This window comes from Corvus brachyrhynchos, unplaced genomic scaffold (assembly GCF_000691975.1).
Source record: "Corvus brachyrhynchos isolate BGI_N302 unplaced genomic scaffold, ASM69197v1 scaffold1, whole genome shotgun sequence".
NCBI lineage: Eukaryota > Metazoa > Chordata > Aves > Passeriformes > Corvidae > Corvus > Corvus brachyrhynchos.
In genome coordinates, this window is record NW_008237222.1 from 1,772,549 (window position 1) to 1,789,419 (window position 16,871).

Sequence of the window (16,871 nt, forward strand, 5' to 3'; positions counted from 1 at the left end):
AGTTTTGGTGTGGGGGGCCAGAGGCGCGCAGGGGGATTACGATCGGTGCCGGCGAGGGATTCACAGACGCCGCCAGGTACAGTTGGGATTTCATTTCTCACTCTTTTCCTTTCTGGTAATGCTGGCCCCGGGCGATCTAAAGCCGCGGTGCCCTTTGCCTTGTCCCAGATGGCAAAGTTGAGGAGCCGGGATCAGGCTGTGTCAGAAACACCGCCTTCGCCACGTTACAGCCCCATGTCCGTGGCGCCGGGCACACACAAGTATGGATTTATGAATGGCCGGCGGCAAGTGCTAGCAGGGTCCCCGGGCTATTTTGCGCCAGCGTGTGGCTCAGGAGAGGGACTCGGAGCTGGCAGCTGCAGCGAGGTGCCGGTCCCCGGTCGCGTTTCACTGCCGAGCGGGAGAGTGCCGAGCCTGGCCCCCACCCCGTGGGGAGGGGAGAGCCGAGGACTACCCCTGCGGCAGGGGCACCGGCAGAGCGCCTGTGTGAGCACCACCAGTGGCTCTATTTGGGAGGTGGTTCGGAGAAACGGGACCTTTAGAGGTGAGCCTTGCTTGGAAGAGGTAGTCAGTCGGCTTAGTTCGGCGCTGCCAAGTGTTAAGGAATCTACGAGGAGAGTCAGGAGCTGCACTCGGCAGGAGGATCCATCAGATCCCCATCAGCAGCCTCCGAAGCGGGGCTGGCGGTGAGTGGGTGGGGGCGAGGTTAAGAGAATCGGATCAGGACTTGGGAGTACAAAGGAGCCGCTCAGAGAACTGGCGAGTTAGATGGGGGTCTGACAAAATAAGAACAAATACTGCGGGGGGCTGGGTACGTAGGGATAGTGTGTGAACAAAAAATAGCAGATCGCAAAAGGAAGTCAAGTAGCTGAAAAGACCTCTCTTGAACATGATATAAAACCCCATAAAATATAAATAAACAATCAAAAAAGTTAAGAGAATAAGATTCTCCTCCTTCTTTTCAGAGTTGGAAGCAGTCAACAGGAGCTTTTAATTAATTTTAATGGAGGAAATCTGTTTTAAGGCTTACAATAAGCTAATAAATCCAAGGCACAAATCCGTGTAAATTCCTGTACTGTGTGTGGAAGGTACTGATTAGATTTCTTCAGATGCTGCCTTTTGCAGTGCACAGATCAGCCAAATAGAATGGGAGAGGTTCCTTGCACAAGGAGCAGGAAAAGATACTAAAGCTAGTCAGACCTCTCCCTCTCCCTCCCTCTCCCTCTCTCATTCCTTCCCTCTCCCTCTCTCCCTCTCTCCCTCAGTCAGGGTGTATGTTAAAGAGAGGTTTATTTACTGTAACTAACTTTACAGTGCTTGCAGGAAAATTAAACCAGTTTAGAGGTTGAGATTGATCAGTGCTTGGGTTTAATAAACTCAACTAACCATACAAAAACCCCCATAAATTTCCATGGACTTATTTCCTTGCTTCATTCACTGACATGGTCTTTCTCCAAAGGAAGACCTTTATATATTTGTAGTTTAAGAGGCAACTGATGAACTGATTTTCGATATATATATTTTTGGAAGGAGAAAAGTTCATCCTGGCATTTTTTCTAAAAACAATTAAAAGGTACTGTACCTACACCTCTATCCACCTTTCTTTCTTTTCTTCTTTTGAAAGAGTCAGTATATGCAAGGTTATCACTGAGACATAACTTTGCATAATGAAAAAGATATAAACGTTGCATAATTAAAAAGACATAACTGATGTGATTTTAAAGTCACTATTTCTATGTGACGAAAGTGATGTTAGAATGTTAGTGTTGATCTTTTTTCTGAAAATTATGGGAAGAGAGATTTCAAGAAGCTATTTCAATACTTGTTCTGTATCCTGATACGGTAGTGAGGCAGTTAAGAGAGTGCAGGCCTGGAGTACTGTAGGTGAAACAAGTCAGAGCACTGTGTAAATACAGGGTCTATAAAACTACCTGTGACTAGAACAATCAGTGTTTTCCAAAGTCCAAGGCTTTAGCAAGCAGTGGTGCTGGAATGCACCCAGAGTCCTTAAGAGTCTCTCTACACACACATACACCCTATATTTTGTATAAGGTGATGTTATCTGTGTTTGGCTTGGGGAAGTCTGGATCTAATTTGAGCCACTGTTACAAGTCACATTTATATCCTGGCCTGCTGGATAGTTTGATTTAGGATGTAGACTTATCTCCTTTGCGCAACCCTACACCCTCCCAGTTGGAATCTGCATTACATAGGTTATGCTTTCCTTCAAGATTCAAGAATGTGCTTGCATTCAACTGCTTAAAATAGCAGTATCTAAAATGTGGGATGTCACTGGGGCTGGCTTCCCTACCCTTCCCGCAGCAAAGAAGGAGAGACACAGTTTTACCAAGTGAAGAAAATAAAAAGGACTTGAAACAAGTACAACTATCAGGATTTTCCAGTACTGAACTTTCTATTTAAAGGACTAGAAAAGAAGGCACAGTTAAGATAATATTGTTTCCAGGAAAGTGAGAGCTTTATTTCTTAATAAGTTCTGTTACCTCTTTAATCTCCAAATGAGCTCATTTTTGTCTAGGATACTTTCATGTAACTTTCAGGCTTTCACTAGGCAGATTCAAATCCAGTCCATTAGTGACCTCTATCTGTGAGAATGGTGTAGTCAATGGTGTTTTTTCCCTTCACCATAGTGGGTTGGAAACACAGACTATAAATTGTTTTAGTCTTTTATACCTGCAAATCACCTAGTTTTTAGGTTACCAGTTTTATATTCGTTGCAAACAATGCGATTTTCTAGTGTTTTAAGCAGGAAAACAAAACCGAACTCCAGTTCCAAACATGAATCCAGAACTCTTGAAAGAGCTTTCAATTTCAGCTATTCCAGTGATAATATGATGAATATTTGCAAAAATCAGAAAAGTAAGAAGCCACCGGTGCTATTTAACATCAGTACTAAAGGAATTGCATTTATATTTGTCTGATGTTATAATACTTACTCTAAAGCAGGCTGAACCTGTGGGAAATTTTATTGCCCCTCAGTGCTTACATAGTTGAAACTTGAGAGAAACACTCAGACCAGATATACTGTGAGTAGAATTTATAGTAGCAGAGTGTTTAAAAAATATTAAAAAAATATAGAATTCCAGTGCTCTCTATATTAGGAATACGTATCAGAGATGAGGGAAAAGGGATCTTTATAAAACAGATGGACTCTTTCAGCAGATTATTAAACCCAGCTTCCCAATACTAATTTGTGTCTTGTTTATATCCACAGCTATATTCCATATTTTAGTTAGTGATTGTAAATGGCAGTCAAGGACTTGATCAGCAAAGTCTTTGGGTAGATGAATACCACTGTTTGACATTTCTCAGACTGTAACTGATTACCTCAGCACTTGGTAATATGATGTTTTTAGGTGTTTCCTTCCCTCCCCCTTGGGCAGTCTTTTTTCGGAGTCTTTCTGCCAATGCTTGTTATTTATTTCCTCAAGAAACCAAAAGAGTTGGAACTTGCCCCAGAGGCATAAAAATTGTTTTTTCTTCTCTTTTTTTTTAAACAATTATTTGTATTTTTTTCTCTTATAAAAAACAGTAGAAAAGAATAATATGCAGGTGTTATTTTTTTAAAGAAGGCTAACTTAACTTACACTGAAGATAAAAAAAAATCCCTACAGCTATGTGTAACCCACACCTTTCAAGTAATTGACTTATTTTAAAGAAAAGCAATCACAAAAAGATCATCATTAAAATGATGTCATGTTTTATTCATTTATTTTAAACAAACCCAAACCTTAATCCATAGATGATACTCAGGAAAGAAGTGTTTGAAATAAAAGCTCTTCTCTGTTTAACAAATTATATTCTAATCACATCAAACAATATGCCCTAGGAATACTACAATTTAATCTGATATTTTCAGCCACTGGTGAAAGGCATTGGGACCTTCTTATACCTTTTCTTTTTCTTTTTTTTTTTTTTTTTTTAATGATGATTTGCCCAGAGTACAGGTTGGTTATTTGTTTTTCTTTCCTGTCTTTCACTCCTTCTTCTGACATGGCCCCTTTGAACTCTATCAAAATTAAATACTAGCAACAATTTAAAACAAATCCATCATGCCCTATTCAGCATTCCTGAAAACTTAAGGTCTGTAAAATTTCCCTTTTTAAAAGAAATCTTGTGTTTCAACTCTAGAAACAGTCTCCTGTATATTTTACTTCAAGCTATGACTGCTTTATTTAGTTTGGGTTTTTTCCCATAAGCCTTTTCTAGCCTATTTTAATGCAAGGATGTATTTACAAAGCCATATGACACAGAAAATTGTTTATCATTCAAAGGTACTGTCTTTGAAACTGCTTAAGTCCATTCACATAAAAACTTATTTTGATATACAGGATCAGATCATTGCCAGATTTGGTCCTGCAGAGTGATGGCTTTACTTCAGACCCAGGTGTGAGGTGCCTTGCTTATAACAGGCCCTGGTCAGTATTTTACAGGATCTGCCCCTTACTAAGAAGAATGTTAGATGTCACAGATAATATTCTGGCCTGGCCTTCAAGTCAACAGGCAACATCATAACTCTTAAACACCAGCAAACTATTCACAGTATAAATTATCATTGTAGTTTTATGCAACAGCTGTGGATTAAAGGCTGCAGTCAAAACATTTTGGAGAAAAAGGAAAATTTTGAAAGGTAGTTCAGGCAATAATCTGTAGGTTACTGTGATGGTCTGCAGTGTGTTTTTGCAAATCCTGGCCCAGGCAGAGGCATACCTTGGGCCACAGAATTCAGTATTTACTTCCTTTCATCATCATTTATTTTTGAATATATCACAGTGAAAATGTTTGGATGAAGTGACAGAAATTCTACTCTTTGACCAAAGTTCTTTATTGTGTCCAAGTTGTCATTGGTAATCTAATTATCTTAAAAATATCATATAAATATCAAGCTAGTTCCTTCATAAAAACATTCTAGATGACTAAATTAATCTAAAGCTATTCCCAAAACTCTCTTCAGACAAAATCGTAAAGATTTTTTAATGTCTGAGATCTTGTGGGAGCATTACAAGCCAAAGATTTTGATATTCCATATCTGATTTATTAGATATTCATTGTCTTGTACATCTGTGTTCAGAAAGACCCAGGCAGGTTGATGCTACACTCTTCTCTTGTAGTAAATACTGTAAACTATACGAAAGTGCTACATGACCTCTTGAGAGCAGGGAAGGTGAGAGCTCTGTATGAAAAGCCTCATCAGCAGCTCCTGAGAACAGAAATCAGTGGGCTGCACTGTTACTCCCAGTTCTCACTGGCTGATTTTGTCATTGCTTCTCAAAACCAACAGGTCAAATTAAACCAAAGAGCAGAGCTTTTTCTGACAGTACTTGGCAGTCCTGCACCACAGAGCTGCACTAGCAGCTCATACCTGGCCAAGCTGTTCCGTAAGAATTAGCCAAGAGACATGATTTTCAAAAGGGTTGTCTGCGTGGGGAGGGGACACAGTGCTCCAGCACCCTGTCCTAGGACTGCTGGAGGGCTTTGGTGATGTTCATGCACAGTCTTCAATCTTCACACAGATTGCAGAGGACCAAAACATGGTCAAACTTCAGTCACAGAATCATCAACTGCAGACTAGAAGTTTCAGAGTACAAATATTTCTTTCTCTTAAGATTTCCTCTATATTTTTCCTACAGAAAAAAAGATGATATTTACAATGTCATTGGAAACTAATGCAAAAAAGTATTATTTTATATCAGTATCATACTGAGAACAAGATAATTAATGTGCAATATTGAAAAAGAAAAGTTGGTTATATCTATATGTACTTGCATATATATACAGTTTTTGTATGTGTTACATATATAGGTGACTGTGACTTTGTCTAATCATAGAGGTCTCCCTCAGGCTTTTCAAAGCATATATAATTAACATTAATTCAAAATTAATTCTGTTGGTGAACTGCAAATCAAATTAAACAATAAGAAAAACTCATACTTTTCCGCCAGTGTGTTGGAAGTTTCTATACTGGGTAAAAAAGCTGAGGTGCTCCCAAGAGGTATTGCTCCCGAGGTCAATGGAAAGAGTCTGCAGCAAACTTACCTGTGCTTATGAAATACAACTTCACAGCTGAAGAACTGTATTTTAAATTAATGTACTTGATTCCAGACTCAATCCTTCTCTCTTTCACTGGCAAGTTAATTTCACAGACACTCTTCTCATGATTAGGTATTACTCATGTGAGTAATGATTTAAATACCCCAAAGTGATGTAATTTAGCTGTAATTGAGGATGATACAACCCCAACAGCGTGTCTCTGGTTATACTAATGTATATATGCTTTCATTAGTAGTTTCTTCGTGTATGTACAGGAAAACAAGCTATGTAGGTAAAAGTAATTAGAGTTACTAGAATTGTGTCTTTATTAGGATTGTAGCAGTGCAGGTGTTTGTCACAGCTACAGTGTACTTAGGTATACTTCTGTAAAAACTATCTGTAGACAAGGCATCGTGTGCGCATATCATTTAATGAACTGCGATTTTGGTAAGTGAGGGGGTTTTAGTAAGCCTGTTTCATGCCTTAAATGCTAACTGAAACCATGTCAGGTGTCTCTAAATGAGGTATTTGTTAGCAGTACCTTATAATTTCATTTGTGATCTAGGAAGTTTTTCCAAGGTGGTGCTTCTTGTGTCATTGAGAGATTTGCATCCAACTAAATGTACCCTATTTAGTAGTCTTGTTTGTCTGGTTTTGCAGGCCATCTCATTGGCTCATCCAGGTTTAACCTTATTCTTATCTTTAACCACTTAGCTTTGGAGTTAGTCACAAATGCTCCAAGACTACACATTATTTCTTGAGCCATATCAGTTGATAACTTGCTGTAAAGTTTCATCATTTGTTAAGGGAAAAAAAAGCCAAAACCAAAACACTTTGATACCCGAATTGCTGTTGTCTTAGATCGGGTGGTTGTAGGACTCCAATTAAATATATTGCTGTTCTATATGCATATTTCATCATGTTGTATAGCTCCATTACTGTTAGCCCCCACATTATTCTTTGAAGAAGAGGAAGTGGAGGCAGAAAAGACAAGCAAGTCTAACCAACAGCTCACATTTCTGTCTCTAGTATGCTCATAACATTTTCTTTCTTGATTTAAACTTTTTCAATATTTCATTACTTTATGCTTTGAACTGCCCATTGAAAATTAATTTCCAAAACAATATAACTAAACTAAGCAACTAAAAAGTGCTATTATCCAGCCTGATAAATTTCTCCTCCTTTAAAACAAATTTAGTTGTCTAAGAACAAATTTCCTCAAGTTGAAGATGAGTATACAGTTAGATACTGCTAAAATTTAACAGAACATGATCACATACAGGCAGAGTCATTCTCATCCTGTATTGCTAAATCCTGTGTATCAAATTGGTGTATGCCTAACAGTGATGTTTGAAATAGCTCGTTCTGGCCCTGTGCCATGCTGCTCAGTGAAGAGCTGCTACTTGAACAGTTCAACAGTAAATTGTAAAATGCATTTTGCCATTAGAAGTAGTTTTTTCTATTATTTGAGAAATTACTTTCACTGTTTCACAAAACTAATTTCGAAACCTTATTGTTTAGCAGTTGTGTAGCAGAATTACAGTCTTTACTCATGGAGAGAAGTGTCTACCACTACAGCTTTGAAAATACTTGAAAGATAAAAGCATAATGGACACCTCTCATTTTTTTAAGAATGTGCACTTTGAATGCCACAGACAGAGCCAAGTCCTTTGTAATTGCTCAGAGATGCCTAAGCATCTGCGGCAGAACATCTACAGTAAGGTTACTGTAGTCCCTTTATCCATGTTGAGCCCTATAAAAATCTCTTTTTTAAAATCTCTTATTTATTCATATGGTATTATATATTTAAAATGTTAAAAATGTACATGTGGGGACACACACACAAACAAAATGTAGAAAAAAAACCAACAAAAAAAGAGATTTCCAAGAGAATTAAAGCAGTAAAAGAGCATTTAACAAAATCTATTTTCCTCTGAAGCTTAGTTAGCATCTTCCTTTTTTATGATTTAACTAGTTAGTGGGGCAAACAGTGATACTGCAGAACTTTGAAATGGAAACTGTACATGAGTTTTTCTAGTTTGTTTGGTTTTCTCCTGTAATTCTTTCCCCCCACAGTTGACTAAGAACAGTTTTCACAAGTAGTACTCCATTCAATACATTCTTAAGAAGGGTTGATGAAATTTGATTTCATTTTAAATTCTGGATACAGGGTTCTGTATCCCATCTTGTGTGATACACTAGAATCTTAGATTTTAGTTGCATATAATTCCAGTAAAATGCAGTCTTTGAAAATGAAATAAAGATGAAAAATGAACCAAAACCCACTAAAAAAACCCAAAAGCGAAACCGAAGGAAACCCAAGCCCACAGTCCAGGAGATGTGGGTATCTCAATGCTAACAAGAAGTTTGTTTTCTGTCCCACACTGGATAATCTTATCAGTATCTATTTAACTTTATATCTAGTACCAAATACAGGTTAGTCTATTATCACTGAAGTCAAACACACAGCTCTATTCTCAGATCAGTACAGCGGATCTTTATAAATCTGGAATAAATGAGATGTTAGAGTTGCTGCCAGCAGCTCTGGCAACAGAATTGTTGATCTGCCCAGATTCTCTTTCCTGCAAAAATGTCTTATCAGCAGATCCACACACCCTACATGGTGCGACTGTGAATTTACAGATAAGAGGACAGAATAACTGAAAGTGGATGGATGGCATGATCATAAATAGGTCATGAGTTACCAACTGTGGAGCTTGATCCTGAGCACCAGGAGAGGCAATTATAAATTTCAGAGCCCTTCAAAGGATAAAGAGGTCTCTAGGTAGAGGAGCTTTAACTCTTCACCCTTCATTTGTCCAAAGTTGAAAGTACATAAATCAGTCCATATGAGCAGAGATGACTCTGAAATTCATAACCACTCATCTCTGTGACATTGATGGAAACTCTATTGAATCAAATGCATAGGTATTCTAATTATAAATCTCTGATATTCAGAACTTCCCTTAGGCCATCAATATCTCATATGCAATCATATTTTACAAGCTGCCAAATGATTGTCTGGTTATGCATGTGCTGACCCAGAGAAGGCATCCTCTAGTACAGCCAACCAGCTGCAGAAAGATGATCCTTTTTGAGCACCAGGAGAATAAACACCTTTAAATTTCAGATAACATCAGTGTCAGTTCACAGGCTGCTTAAGTCTTGTGAAGAAATATTTGGCAGTCTTGGGAAAGGGTGTTTAAATATAGCCCCGTATATTGTCTTGTGTTGATTGATAGCCAATGCTTGTTGAAAGGCATTCTTTTAACTCTTTCAGTGCAATGCTAAAAGATTATCTCCTCCTTAATACAATAGGAAATAAAAAGAGACCTGGGGCCTTGCTATGAAATTTGCCTTCCCGCTGTCTGGAGTACTTTTATTGACATATGTTTGTATTCTGGTAGCGGCATACCATTCTCCTATTTCTCTCTCTCACTGTCTCTATATTTTAAATACATGTGGCACCATAGGCTGAATCAGAATTTTTAGTTAGCTCTTCAGCTAAGAAGGATCTTTTAAGCTGGAGTTCATCCTCTTATGTCTGTCATGTCAGGTGCATGGAGGACAAGTATCCTAAAGATATTATTGAAACTGAAATAATAATGCTCACATACACTTTTATTTTCATTTAAATATTTCTGATATCATTTTTGAAAGTTAAGTATTGTGCCAAGGGAAGATAAAAGCAGGAAAGGGAAAGTGATTAGAAAATAACTGAAAAACAGGATGTAAGTGAGTAATCAAAATTGTCCAGACCAAATTAAGTCCAGAGATAAACAAGTTTATGTGCAACAGAAAATCAGATTTTCCTAGTCATCACAGTTTTAACCACCTAAGCTGTTATTTGTCTGAGAAGAAAATGACTGCCATGAGAGGGAGAGGTAGGACAGTACACCTTCTAGGAGAGGAGAAAAGGACCTGTTGCATTTTCCTAATTGTTTCTGTGGTGGGCATAGCACATTTGAATTATCACACAGTTAATGTTAGCTCAGAGTGTGTTACCTCTGGAACAGGACCCTTTTTGGTTTTGTAAGTCTGGTGCTCTTTAGTCTATTCCCTATTAATATTATTCTAGGTTCTCATTTTTGTGCCTTTAGAAACTGTGCATTCTAACCATAAGAAAAAACAGAGAAAAGATGGGATGGAAAAAGCAATTAGTGAGAAACTAGTCTTAAATTTTCCTCTCAGGAATGGGTTTATACACAGGAAGCCTGCTTTACATGGATAAATCAAAGGGGAATAATTAATATTATTTGTTATTTAAAGTATATAATATAGATCCTGGTGGCTTTTTTTGTTAGACCTCTCATCTGAAAGAGATTAGAGATCCCTTATGCAACAAAAGAAGAATGAATTAGGGGAGCAATGGGGACAGTGCTATGGGAGCAAATGACACCAAAGTGGGTCTTTATTACTGTTGCTTATAAGAAACCTGATGAAGGAAATGTTCATTGTACACTATAACATTCAGAATTGTGAGGTTTTTTCTGCATCATCAGTGCATTCATGCTGTCTTGTTCATTAAATCACTGGCTAGGTCAAACATTGATCAAACTCTATACTATGGTGTGCCTCTTGCGGCTGAAGGCAGGGCAGAATTCAGCACTGGATTTTGCAGTCGGGGGACAGGAAGTGGTACAGACTGAGGACTAAGCCAGCAATGGCTGCAGAAACTCCCTGCACACGTACATATGGCAGGGTTGGCATTTCTCTTCCCCCAGGCACACCAAATGCCCACAATCAGCATCAGCACCAAGTCTGAGCCCTTAATATGAAGGAAGGAGATAATTCATGGTGAAGGCTATTCTAAAGATATATGTCCTTGCTTTTTTAGTGAGGGTGTGCAATTTTTTTACAGTGTCAGCCTTCTCCATGAGTGTTGTGGCAGCAATAATATTTGGAACAACATGTAATTCTAGTTATTTGCTTACTTCTAATCTTGCAGAAAGTCCAGTAAAGAATCTGACTAGAATTCAGTCACTGTAACCGTAAAAGAGAAGAAAAAGCTCAGTGGAAAAATGGCACTGTATGAGTTAACATGTTAGCCCTTCATTCTTTCAGATCGAGCTTCCTGTGAGTAATAAAACACAAGGCAGATGAATTTGGCTGGTCTCAGTCAAGCCTCTCATGGATAGTTGCCCACACGGGAATAACTACTGCATAGATTAGCTCTGTGAATAGTTCCAGGACAGGTGTGGGACTGAACTGCTTTGGCAGAACTGTGCTGGGGAACTTGTGTGTGATGATTCGCTTGGTGGTATCTGCCTTCCCTTTTCATGAGCACTAAAATTCAGCCAAACATGTTTTTTAAAATTGATTTTAGGAAATTGGAGAAAACTCAAATTTTGTCAGATTAGCAAATATTTTATTAAAAAGTTCAGACAAATCAAGTACAAGTAGAAATTAAAATACCCTTACCAGGGTAAGAAACAAGTCAACATGTCATTCCTGACAACAGAAACAATGTTATGGTTTCTGATTTGTCTTTCCTGACAGTGTAAAACAAGTAACAAAAAAAGTGCAATATTTTAAAAGCTTACGAGGGGAGAAAATGACACAGTTTCTCTTGCTGAATACAAAATCTTTTTCTTACTATCTGAAATCCAGACATAGTCTTTGGTGATCTATATGAAATGAAAGGTGGACTCAGGTAGACCCACCACTATTAACAGAGCCTTATTTTTCCGGTCCCTGTCAGAAGTGAAAAGATTTGTTAGGTAAGGAAGCTAAACTGTTCTTTCACCTCCACATGCTCTTCTTCCTCTGTTCTCACAAAGCAGACTTGAGCCTCAGTCACACTGTACAAGTCCTTGTAAAAAGCACATTATCAGAAACAAACTCTGCACTATTTTTCCTGACATAAATAGAGGGAAAGTAAACATAAGATAGAAGGAAGTGTTAAGAACAGCATTGATCAAAGAATTCTGATGCACCTGTAGATTCAGAAAGCTTCTTGATATTAGATGTGTAGCACTTGCATAAATCATGGCTCGACCAATTTAAAGCAGCTGAATATCCACACCATAAAACAGAAAACTTCTCTGTTACACTCCTTGTTAGAGCCATGACTGTAGGCCACCCTTCCTTCTTTAGCAATAGGGGAAAGAGATTGCAGTCTGGGAGCTGACAATGCTGTTTGTGCCCTGGCTGCCTCAGAATCAACAGAGGACCCTGCTCTTCAAATCTCTCAGACAAAGTAAATATTTTTTTTCTTGATTTAACTGGAAATGCTTGGGCATGCAATTGCCTAAGGTCAGGTTTACAGCACTGCTGTAGTTATTTGCCACAGAGTTTGGAGTTTCAGAGTCATCTGTGAAGTAATTTATTGAGGCATCTATTTCATACTGCAGTTCTGTCTCATAGCAATTGCTATGCCCATTGCGACTGACGTGTTTTCCATGACATTTTTCATGCATTCCACCACTGCTATAACTAATGAAGCTTGATTTTCACAGGCATGTGACCATTGTGGGCATGTAATATAGCTCTAAAAAATTTACTGGCCTAACCCTCATCTCCTTCTGCTAGAGGACTACAGACATAATGGCTTTATCAATGCAACTGTGGACTTTTGCCACGTGCAGTAAATTTCAAAATTATCAGTTTTAACAAATTAAATAATTTCTCCTGCTGCAGGAACTCTCTGTTGCAGGAATAGGGAGAATAATCAGAGGCCTCTATCAAGTTGACATTTTAAGTTTCAGTTATGCTTTTAATTGTGCATATTCTGGTGGTGCTGTCTAAGAAAGATATGAACAGCACGAGACAATTGCGGTAATGTTACTAGAGAAAATTCAGTATTGCTGTGTTGCAGTGAATATTTATCTCCAGAATTTACAATAAGACTTTGCTAGCTGGTAACCAGTGATGTTTTTCATTCAGGATTTAGTGACCTTTTTCCAGTAAAAATTTCAGTAGTACCTCAGAGGCTGTTAATGTCTAAGAATAAATGTGTCCTTTCATTAGTCATTGTTTCCTTTATAGAAACTAGTACAATGTTTTGCAACTAGATATAAACAAAAGTGAATAATAATGAGCCACACTGCGTTCTGTTCTATGTGATCTCATTCTGCTCATCACTGTATTAACCTAATGCCAATATGTAAAACTCTAGTGAAGGCCGCCTTTACAAAAATATTCTGCAATGTTCAATAGTATCACAGGTCTTTATATCATACAGAGAAATATTAATACTCAACATGAGACTTGGTCAGTCAGAACTGAAAATCTTTACATTCCCTTCTGATTATGAAATTGAGGGCAGTGGTTTATGCACACAATTATTTATGGGTGCATCGATTATGTTTATAACTCCACTGACTTGATACGTATGCACAATCTAGATAAGTAATTAGCAAAATGACGCCAATTGCCTGCATATTCCAACTGCAAATAACAGCGCTGCAAAAGTTACTCCCAATGGATTGTTCTTCTAGAAATGTTATATCCAGCATCCCTCTCTCACCCTTGCTCTCTCGCTCTCTCCCTCTCCCTCACTTTGCCCTTCTATTGTAACCTCTAATGTTTAAAGCCTTAGATGTGCTGAAACCTAGGTCTTCCTACCAAGATTAAAGGGTTGTATTTTCATGGTACTATGATTCCATCTATTTTAACATCTCCTATCAGAGGGGAAGGAGCCCACAGGTTTGCTAATAGACATCAGTACAAAGCTGTCATTTTAGGCTGTGGGAAAATGAGATTAGAACCCATATGACAAGAAACAAATCTCTTCTTCCTTTCTCCCAGGTAATTACACAAGTTGAATTCATGATCCCAGTGTATTTCTTGCTTTTCAGGCAATTTACAGGAGGAAGATTCTCCTTATTATAAATAAGTATCTGTGTTCTATAATTGCCGACAGTCATTTGGGGAACCTTTCCCTTATATGCATTGCAATGTTGCATATAAAATAATGTGAAATAAATAATACCATATCTCATATTACTGGTCTTAAATAGAGGGGAATATTTCTGATAATTTTCCAGTGTTTGTCTTCTCATGATGTATCATTACCGGTAAGGGAAAAGGAACTGTAAAACCTGAAATAGCAAAAATTAAAATGTGACTGGTCATACTTTCACCAGAGATTTTTCTTCAGTATAAATATAGGTTTATTCTTCTAAAATATGGAATTACTTTACATCTACATAAATGAAAATGAAGAGACTTACTCCTTTTTTCAAATCTTCACCTATAGGATAAAGCAGAAAGCAGATGAGCATCCTTATATCAGACCAATTGACAGTGTCACGGCAAAACATATTTAGGGCTGTAAATAGTCAGAAACACGGTGCGTGTACAGACCTTTGTGAAATGACTGAAGTAAAGTAGAGAGTGCTGGTTGTTTATGAGTCCATGTGTAGATATCAGTACATTGATAAATCAATTGGGAAACTAGAGTGATCTGCCTTTTTGTGCATGCTGCCTATATCCATAGTAGTTTAAAAAGCAATTGCAAAAATCCACAACACTTTTGAAAACAGAATCAAAAGCACTATATTTAGTCCAAAGGGTATGTTTTAAAAAATTCATTTTTAAAAGTGTGTTAGATTTTTATTAAAAATACTAAGTATAGGGAAATGTTAAAGAATCCTCTACTTTTTAATATAAACTTAAAAAAAAAAGACATTCCACAAACAGCAAAATTTTCACACTGTTTGAACAGAGCTACTTGCTTTATTTTGAGGATTAGCATGCCATCCTGTAGAGAAAGTCATACATGTGCTTAGTATATCTTGCCAGTTTGCTACATAAATGTGTGGGGCCTGGGAGAATAATAAAAATAAACCCAGCAAAACAATTGTCTGCTTCCAGCCCAAGTACAAGCATTAAAAATGCTACTATAATCAGATTACTCCTAATGAAGCTGCAGCTTCGAAATACCTGGATTTTCTACATAAAGAAGTGAATTTGGAACAAATAGGGGAAGGACATTGTAATGCTCTCCATAAAGTACAGCAAATATCTGAAGAACACTGTACCATAGAGACCATGACTGCAACTTACGCATATATCAGTTTTTACAGATATCTCCAGGCAGCAATGGCTGACTTCTAGCAGCTTTGCTCTCCATTGTAGCCATGTAAGTCAGGAATACTTTCTCACTAGTATCTCAGTGCATAACGAGTATTGCTCCTGGGACAATTGACTCCACATTACTTGATTAAAAATTACTTACTTAAAACCACTATTTACTCAACAGTATCTATGATTGCTTTATTTTCCCCCAAAGCTTAAGAATCATGCAGCTGTACTGCACTCATTTCATGCTAAAACAATTGAAGTTTTTTAGCTTTCTCCCCTACCTTCCCACTCTCTCCCAAAAGTGACTAAGATATTATTCCTGTTAAGTACAGGCCTCTATGTCGTGCTACACATGACATTGGCTCCTTCTAGTTCCAGTTTGATCAAAAATAAATTTGTGAAGCAGTCTCCTTTCCACCGTCCTTCAGAATTCTGCATTCTTTCAATTCCAGTCAAAGTCAATAGCTTTTGAACATGATGACCATTTTGCAAGGTCTCCAATATACTTAAATATATTTCTTTCAGTGGAAGTTTCTTTCAATTATCTCCATTGGAAGGACCAAGAAGAACCACCAACATATTTTTATGTTTCTGAGTGAGAAAAATTTAATTTCACAACGTAGTATGGCCTAAAATATAAATCTGAGACAGTTTGAAGTAAAAGCTCTTTCTGGAGATCAAGTTTTCTCATGGTGACTTTTAAAAAAAAAAAATTTAAATTGTAGCAATATTGCCTGCAAAATCCACAAAACAACAGCAAAAAGTAAAAAAAGTAATGAGAATAGGCAGCAGGTTGTCTGGCATGCAATGAGAATTAAAACAAAGACCAATCTCCCTTGGTAAATGTTGATATGAATATTTAAATGAAATAGGGGCAAAATACAGTCTGTCAAAACCAGTTTCCTTCTAGAGACATGGGAAGAATTAGGATTTATTTCAAGGGAAAGCTTTTATGCATGTCCCCAACATCTTGGTTTGCACAATTTGTCTCTGTGCTAAAACTTCCTAAACTAATTTGCCTAATAAAGAATGTGGGAATAATTTTTGTAATATGCAGTTTATCCTAGCAATTTCTCATATATATATGAAATTTTTGTTCTCAAGTGTTTCCTGAAGAGAAAATACTGCAATATCATACTGGGTGAGCTTCAGTGGGCAGAAATGTTGCATCCAGTTACCGATTCGATATTCAGTATATAGAATATATACTCTGTGATCTGAACATGCAGCTCTGCTCCTCAGCTGGTCTGTACTGATGTAATTTTCTATGATTAGTTATGCTAGTTCAGGACTTCAACAGAAGAATGAACAGTCAACTAGATGATCTGATCTGATTACCTTTCCAGAGTAACAAAAATTAAAGAGAACATAAAATATTAATGAAGAATCCATTCCTCTTAAATTTAACACAGTCATAAGTTTTTTTTCCCATACTATGTTCAGAATTGGCTGAGAATTTTAGAAATATGTAAATAAATTTCAAATAAAACTTTTTGATTCAGTGGAACAACATATCTCAAGTGATTCAGAATTACTTATTTGGTGTCCTAAACACAACTTTGAGCTGCATAAACCTCTGAAATTTAATATCATCCCATTGTGACAGGTAATTGAATAATTTGGATGTAACCCTTTTTTAGGTATTTGTGTGGCTTAGTAACACCGAAATAGCTAAGATTCTCTGCTTTAATATAAGTGACTAAAGTTCCTGGAGTCAAAGACTTAGGTGATGGTTAGGCCTTCAGCAAAATCAATAGAAATAATTCCCCCTGACTTCAAAGGACTGGGGTAACTTC

The 16,871-nt window shown here is 37.4% G+C and overlaps 1 protein-coding gene across 10 annotated transcripts in view; it reads left to right on the forward strand.

The window, feature by feature from the left end:
- FLRT2 (fibronectin leucine rich transmembrane protein 2) overlaps nucleotides 1-16,871 on the forward strand; it is a 63,230-nt gene that overhangs the window by 5,566 nt on the left and 40,793 nt on the right. The window contains exon 2 of one of the 10 annotated variants that reach the window (XR_001860208.1): nucleotides 10,639-10,649. The exons of 5 other annotated variants lie outside the window; for them this stretch is intronic. The gene's annotated coding sequence lies outside the window, so the exon portion shown is untranslated. Of the gene's footprint in view, nucleotides 77-470; nucleotides 545-591; nucleotides 687-10,638; nucleotides 10,650-16,871 lie in introns of those variants that run through there. 4 more of the 10 variants (XM_017728957.1, XM_017728960.1, XM_017728962.1 and 1 more) reach the window with 4 other exon arrangements.